This window comes from Gobius niger (assembly GCF_951799975.1).
Source record: "Gobius niger genome assembly, chromosome: 2".
Taxonomy (NCBI): domain Eukaryota; kingdom Metazoa; phylum Chordata; class Actinopteri; order Gobiiformes; family Gobiidae; genus Gobius; species Gobius niger.
Window position 1 is genome coordinate 43,903,133 of NC_136853.1, and position 8,203 is coordinate 43,911,335.

Below are 8,203 nucleotides of genomic sequence, written 5' to 3' on the forward strand. Positions count from 1 at the left end.
GCTGGCTTCACTTGGCAAACTGTGTTGAGTGGAATTCTGTGATGTCATCTGTGATCATGTGATGCTCAGAATGACGACCTCGCCTTATCACCGCGGCAACGCAGTCAGAATCCAGGAAGTCGGCTCTGAGTATAGATACAGACGGCACCTCTGGAACCGTCCATATATGGTCATGTTTAAAAACAGTTAAGGGGGAAAACAATTTGGAGAAAAATCTAAACTTTCTCTAATTATTCAAAAACTACTTTAACAAACGCTAAAATATAAATATAGTTTCTACTAAAAAAGATACAAAGACATGGGGAGGAGGAAAGTGGTTCAACAGCCCATAAATACATAAGCGAATGTTAACTTGATGCTAAATGTTAGCATCGGGCTAATGCTAACGGTTAGCTAGCGCTAGCTACAACTGCCGTTTTTTCACTTCTACTGAACAATCTGCTGTGAGAAAATATCCAAATGGACCCGATTTACACTGGACTTTATGTATATGTGATAAATAAGTTCATATTCCACCAGAAAATGGTTAAAAAGAGTGAAAAATTGTGTTTCTCTGAAGATTCTATTTTCCCCCTCGGCGAGGCCACGCCCCCTTCTATGACGAGATGTCGTCTGTATCTATGAAATGTTAGGGACAACTTCCTGTTTGCTCAAGATTAACAAACAAAGGCTCTTTAAAAGTTTTAAGGGGAGATACTGTATCCTGCATAACTTTGGCTTGAATGTCTGCTTTTGCACAAAGAAATACACATTTTATCCTAAAATATCCAGACAGTTAGCAAGTCGGCTAGTCCGTTAGCCTGCTCAACATTATTTTTCCTATAGCCGTTCGCATTAGCCTCAAACATTGCAAATTATGAACAATCCAGACGTTTTCAGCTGTTGTTCACATGTAGGTTTCTGTCAAAGCCTCGTTAGAATGTACATGTACCTTTTTGAGATTTTACTTAAAACACCAACCCTGTGAACTGCTACCTTAACGTGGTGGGGTTGCTTGAGTGTCCAAATGATCTGAGGAGCTCTGTTGTCTGGGGCTTTATGCCCCTGGTAGGGTCTCCCATGGCAAACAGGTCCGAGGTGACGGGTCAGACGAAGAGCAGTTCAAAAGACTCCTATGGACGTAAAACATACAAGGACCGTGATGTCGCCCGGCATGGCACAGCCGGGGCTCCACCCTGGAGCCAGACCTGGGGTTGGGGCCCGAACGCGAGCGTCTGGTGGCCTGGCCTCTGCCCACGGGGCCTGGCCGGGCACAGCCCGAAGGGACGACGTGGGCCCGCCCTCCTGTGGACCCAGCACCCGCAGAGGGATCCGTAGGGGTCCGGTGCTAAGAGGACTGGGCGGCAGTCAGAGGCAGGTGCCTCGACAACCTGGTCCGCATGCGCAGCTTCTGGCGTTCGGGACATGGAACATCACTGGGGGGAAGGAGCCTGAGCTTGTGCGGGAGGTTGAGAGATACCGGCTAGATATAGTCGGGCTCGCCTCCACGCACAGCTTGGGTTCCGGATCCCAACTCCTGGAGAGAGGCTGGACTCTCCATTTTTCTGGAGTTGCCCGCGGGGAGAGGCGGCGGGCTGGGGTGGGTTTGCTCATATCCCCCCAGCTCAGCCGTCACGTGTTGGAGTTCACCCCGGTGGACGAGAGGGTCGCGTCCCTACGCCTTCGGGTCGGGGACAGGTCTCTCACCGTTGTCTCGGCCTACGGGCCCAACATCGGTGCAGAGTACCCGGCCTTCTTGGAGTCCCTGGGAGGGGCGCTAGATGGTGCTCCGACTGGGGACTCCATTGTTCTGCTGGGGGACTTCAACGCAAAACGTGGGTAACGACAGTGAGACCTGGGAGGGAGTGATTGGGAGGAACGGCCTCCCCGATCTGAACCCGAGTGATGTTCTGTTATTTGGACTTCTGTGCTAGTCACAGTTTGTCCATAACGAACACCATGTTCGAGCAAAAGGGTGTCCATAAGTGCACGTGGCACCAGGACACCCTAGGCAGGAGGTTGATGATCGACTTTGTAGTTGTGTCGTCTGACCTCCGGGCGCGTGTCTCGGACACTCGGGTAAAGAGAGGGGCTGAGCTGTCAACCGATCACCACCTGGTGGTGAGCTGGATCCGCTGGCAGGGGAGGAAGCCGGTCAGACCTGGCAGGCCCAAGCGTGTTGTGAGGGTTTGCTGGGAACGTCTGGTGGATCCCTCTGTCAGTGGGGTCTTCAACTGCCACCTCCGGAAGAGCTTCACCCAGATTCCGGGGGAGGCGGGGGACATGGAGTCCGAGTGGACCCTGTTCTCCTCCTCCATTGTCGATGCGGCTGCTCGCAGTTGTGGCCGTAAGGTCTCTGGTGCCTGTCGCGGCGGCAATCCCCGAACCCGGTGGTGGCGCCCGGAAGTAAGGGATGCCGTCAAGCTGAAGAAGGAGTCCTACCTGGCCTTGTTGGCTTGTGGGACTCCTGAGGCAGCTGAGAGGTACCGGCAGGCCAAGCGTGCTGCAGCTCGTGCGGTCGCGGAAGCTAAAACTCGGGTCAGGGAAGAGTTCGGGGAGGCCATGGAGGAAGACTATCGGTCGGCCTCGAAGAGATTCTTGCAAACCATCCGGCGCCTCAGGAGGGAGAAGCGGTGCTTCACCAACACTGTTTACAGTGCGGGTGGGGGGCTGCTGACCTCGACTGGGGATGTCGTCGGGCGATGGAAGGAGTACTTCGAGGACCTCCTCAATCCCGCCGTCACGTCTTCTGATGGGGAAGCAGAGGCTGGGGACTCGGAGGTGGGCTCGACTATCACCGGGGCTGAAGTCACCGAGGTGGTGAGAAAGCTCCTCGGTGGCTCCGGGGGTGGATGAGATTTACCCTGAGTACCTTAAGTCTCTGGATGTTGTAGGACTGTCTTGGCTGACACGTCTCTGCAACATCGCGTGGCGGTCGGGGACAGTGCCCCTGGATTGGCAGACCGGGGTGGTGGTCCCTCTCTTTAAGAAGGCGGACCAGAGGGTGTGTTCCAATTACAGAGGGATCAACCTCCTTAGCCTCCCCGGTAAGGTCTACTCCAGGGTGCTGGAGAGGAGGATCCGGCCGATAGTTGAACCTCGGATCCAGGAGAAACAATGCGGTTTTCATCCTGGTCGTGGCACACTGGACCAGCTCTATACCCTTCATCGGGTGCTCGAGGGTTCATGGGAGTTCGCCCAACCAGTCCACATGTGTTTTGTGGATCTGGAGAAGGCGTTCGACCGTGTCCCTCGTGGTGCCCTGTGGGGGGTGCTCCGGGAGTATGGGGTCCTGGGCCCTCTGTACAGGCATACAGGGCTGTCCGTTCCCTGTATGAGCAGCAGGAGCTTGGTTCGCATTGCCGGCAGTAAGTCAGACCTGTTCCCGGTGCGTGTTGGTCTCCGCCAGGGCTGCCCTTTGTCACCGGTTCTGTTCATTACTTTTATGGACGGAATTTCTAGGCGCAGCCAGGGGCCGGAGTGTGTCCGGTTTGGGAGCCTCAGGATCTCATCTCTGCTGTTTGCAGATGATGTTGTTCTGATGGCTTCAACAAATCAGGACCTTCAGCTGCTCTGGGGCGGTTTGCAGTCGAGTGTGTAGCGGCCGGGATGAGGATCAGCACCTCCAAATCTTAGGCCATGGTTCTCCACCGGAAAAAGGTGGCTTCCCCTCTACAGGTCGGTGGGGAGTCCTTACCTCAAGTGGAGGAGTTCAAGTATCTCGGGGTCTTGTTTACGAGTGAGGGACGGATGGAGCGTGAGATCGACAGACGGATCGGTGCGGCGTCAGCAGTGATGCGGTCGCTGTGCCGGTCTGTCGTGGTGAAGAGGGAGCTGAGTCGGGGCAAAGCTCTCGATTTACCGATCGATCTACGTTCCCGCCCTCACCTATCGTCATGAGATTTGGGTAATGACCGAAAGGACAAGATCGCGAATACAAGCGGCCGAAATGAGTTTCCTTTGCAGGGTGGCTGGGCGCAACCCTTCGAGATCGGGTGAGGAGCTCAGTTACCCGAGAGGAGCTCGGAGTAGAGTCACTGCTCCTTCACGTCGAAAGGAGCAGCTGAGGTGGCTGGGGCATCGGTTCCGGATGCCTCCTGGCCGCCTCCCGCGGGAGGTGTTCCAGGCATGTCCTAGTGGGACAAGGCCTGGTGGAAGACCCAGGACACGGTGGTGGGACTATGTCTCCGAGCTGGCCTGGTGTCGCCTCGGGGTCCCCCCAGAACAGCTGGAGGAGGTGTGCGTGGACTGTGAAGTTTGGGCGTCCTTGCTGAGACTGCTGCCCCCGCGACCCGGCCCTGGATAAAGCGGAAGAAAATGGAAAAATATATGACCATGTATATCAAGAAATCAATTGTCTAGAGAAAAAAACACACATGACAAGTGGGATTATAATTTATAAATTGATTTAATTATTGTTTGTTTTGTGAACTCTGAATTGTCGGCCCCTCAGAGCAAAAACAGGGTTAAAGCGAGTCCAGCGCCAAGAAAAGCTAAATCTAAAAGAAACTACACTACAAAAAGGAATTCAGTCTGCTCTGGGTTAAGTTTAAGTTCAGTTTGTTTTATTCCAGTATATAGTTTTTGTTTGGTGTTTGTGTAGTTTTTGTCTCGGCAGAAACAGGATTCTTCTTCAGGATTCGTTTACTGACCTGGGGGAGACATTGACTGGTCTTGGATATGAAATATGCCGTACTTGGGGAGCGAGTAAAGCTATAACTCACTAAAGGAAACATTTATTTTTAAAACGAGATGGTCTTCAGGACAGAAGAGGGAAGACAGGAGTGGAGAGAGGACAGGACAGAAACGAGGGGAAGAGAGAGAAATAAGAGAGACGAGGGAGAACAGAGAGAAGGAGGCAAGGTGGGTGAAGTGTCTTGCCCAAGGACACAACGACAGTGTGCGCCTGCGGGACCTTCCGCTCAAGCGACGACCCAGCGCCACTGTCGCCCCAGAGAGAGAAAAGAATGAAAGAAAAGAGAAAAGGAAGAGAGAGAAATCTGGAGAGAGTCCTGGATCTGCTGAGACAAACCAAACCAAAATAAAAGAGATGAACTTAACCCAAAGAATAAGCTAAAACTAATAGATAGACTAAAATAGACTGAACTTAAATGAATAAAAAATTATCGAATCTAATGAGGCAACGCTGGAGCTCTAATAATACGGCTTGTCCCATTTGGAGAAGAGCCGCTTCAGTACAGACTTCGGCCGGTTCTTGAAGGCGTTGAGGCGGATGTTGAGATGTTTCACCGCATCCTCCTGGAACTCTGTGGTCTTTGTTCCCACAGCAGCAAGCAGAACCTTTAAGGAGCCTCCGTACTGGTGCATCAGGTCCCGGGCAGCGGCCTTGCCCAGCTTCTGCCTGTCCTTCGCTTTGAGGCGGACCCCTTCCGGTATTACGAAGTGGTCCAGGGCGGCCTTCTCCAGCAGGTCCACCAGCGTGTCGTGGTAGGACCTCAGATGGGCCGGCTCGCGTTTGAGGAGCTTCTTCACCATGACCCAGATCACGAAGCTCTCGGCTGTGCGGTCGGCAGGAGCTTCAGTGGACTCTGGGATTGCGAGGAGTTTCTCTGCGGAGTCCTCCTCTTCTCTGGGACCATCTGGGACTTTGGTCTCCACTTGATTTGCTGGTTCTGGATCTTGGCTCTGATCCAGACTTCGGTTGGGGAATTGGGGCTCTTCTTGGCTTTGGTAAGAGTCTTTATAGATGTCAGAACTGCTCTCCCCTGAATAATCTGTTTGGGAAGCTTCAGGTATCTCTGAATCTATTTGCATCCCCTCAGTTGACGGATCATCATCCTCATCTTTTAAACTTTGAGCCCACAGTGGACTCGCTAGTGCTAGGTTCAACATCTCCTCTAGAATCTGGTATCCGTCAGAGGTGGTGTTTTTGGGGCATGGGGGCTCCCCTGGATTTTGGATTTCAAGTCCAGTTTCAGAATCTCCTGAAGGGACAGAGATGTTTAGCACTGACTGGTCTGGGAGGATCTCTCCAGCTTCAGTCATCTCTGTGACATCTTCCAGTACTTCTTGCTTTGCAGGGTCTTCTGGGAGTTTTGCTTTCTCAACGTCCTGTGGGATTAGGGTCTCCACAAGACTCTCTATGCTTTCAGAGATAGTGCTTTGGTCCAGAATCTCTCGTTTCTCTGGACGTTGTGTCTCTGATGGGCTTTGACAGCCCTCAGAGCCACTGTCTGTTGACGTCTCTGGGATTTCCTCCACCCTCTTACCTTCTGGGACCTCCAACAGACTTTGGAAGGTGTTTAAAAGACCGTCTAACCAGCGAAATTCAGAACAGAGCTCTGGACTTTGGGAGATCTTTGAAATCCCATCGAACCAGAGCTTGTCAGCGCAGTTAGAACGGAGGTCTTCTGAGGTGGAGCCGGTGTCTTCTGGGTTTTGGATTTCGAGTCCAGTTTCGGAATCTGCTGAAGTGACAGAGATGTTTTCCACTGACTGGTCTGGGAGGATCTCTCCAGCTTCAGCGGTCTCTGTGACTTTGTAAAGTACTTTCTCCAGACCTTCTTGCTCTGCCGGGTCATCTGGGAGTTCTTTTTCCTCTGGGATCTTGACATCTTGTGGGATTATGATCTCCCCAAGAGACTCTGCGCTTTCAAAGTTTGTGCCGTCGTCCTGAATTTGGACAACAGCAGTTTCAGAGTCGTGTGAAGAGTTGGCGGGAGCTTGCTTAAGAGTTTGCTGCACGTGCTGAGACTCAGAGCCATGTTGGTGGCTCTCTTCATCGTCTGCGTGGATCTCAGGGTCTTCTGGTGCAGCCTGGAGGTCCTGGGCGTTCATTTCTGAACTGTGGAGGTCCCCTGCTCTCTCTTGTGAAAGAGATATTTCCTCCTCTCTGGAGTAGCATTCAGTGGCCTCCTCCATTACGACAGCTCGTCCTGGAGGAGTGACCTGTTTCTGGAGACCGTTCTCCATAGGCAGGTCTTCCTCTGGGACGGTGAAGCCCATTTTTAAGAGCAGCGCTGTAGATGCTTTCCTCTTGGCTTCTTTCTTTGTGAAGGCGGTTCCTGTCGCTGTGAACTGGTTCTGCGACGCTTCAATGGTGAACAAACAGTTGTTATTCACCATTTTCTCCTCCAACGTGCGATACACCACGTATTTCTCTCCGCGGAGCATCTGTAGCTCCGACAGACGGGAACTAGGGTCTTTTCCCAAGCCAAAGTCCGGCCCAATGTGGACAGATGGGATGCAGGACCCCTTGTTCCTCTTCAGCAGGTCTTTTTCTGGGACTCTGTAGCCCATTTTGTGGAGCAGAGCCGTGGATGCTCTTCTCTTTGCTTCCTTCTTGGTCTGGGCAGTTCCCACAGCGCACAGCTGGTTTAAGGAGGCCTCGATGGAGAAAACCCAGTTAACTCCATCAATTTTGTCCGGGAGCTGCCTGTACCGAGCGTACGGCTGTTTAAGAGCCATCTGCAGCTCTGACAGACGTGACGAAGGGTCTTTGCCCAAACCAAAGTCAGGATGGACGTGGGACGCAGCGTGAGCTGTGCAGCCGGTGATCGGTGCAGGGTTTTCCATCTTCTGCGCGTTGAAACTGCTTTTGTTCATGTTAGCGTTTGAATAAAGCAGAAAGAGCTAAGGACAAACGATGTCTTTAGCTAAGAGAGAGTTCGATTCAGTCTCGTGTGTCGGTGAAAGCTATCGTTTCGTGTGAGATCCTACTTCGAAGTGAGGGATTTTCTGGCTGGCTTCACTTGGCAAACTGTGTTGAGTGGAATTCTGTGATGTCATCTGTGAACATGTGATGCTCGGAATGACGACCTCGCCTTATCACCGCGGTAACGCAGTCAGAATCCAGGAAGTCGGCTCTGAGCATGGAATGTTAGGGACAACTTCCTGTTTGCTCAAGATTAACAAACAACGGATCTTTAAAAGTTTTGAGGGGAGATACTGTATCCTGCATAACTTTGGCTTGAATGTCTGCTTTTGCACAAGGAAATAAAAATTAGATAAAAATTAAATATCCAGACATTTAGCAAGTCGGCTAGTCCGTTAGCCTGCTCAACATTATTTTTCCTATAGCCGTTAGCATTAGCCTCAAACATTGCAAATTATGAACAATCCAGATGTTTTCAGCTGTTGTCCACCTTTCGGTTTCTGTCAAAGCCTCGTTCAAAATCATTAATGAATGCACAGATCCTTTTGACATTTTACTTAAAACACAAATTAGTGTCTAAAGGCGTCCTCTGAGCTAAATGCTTACACA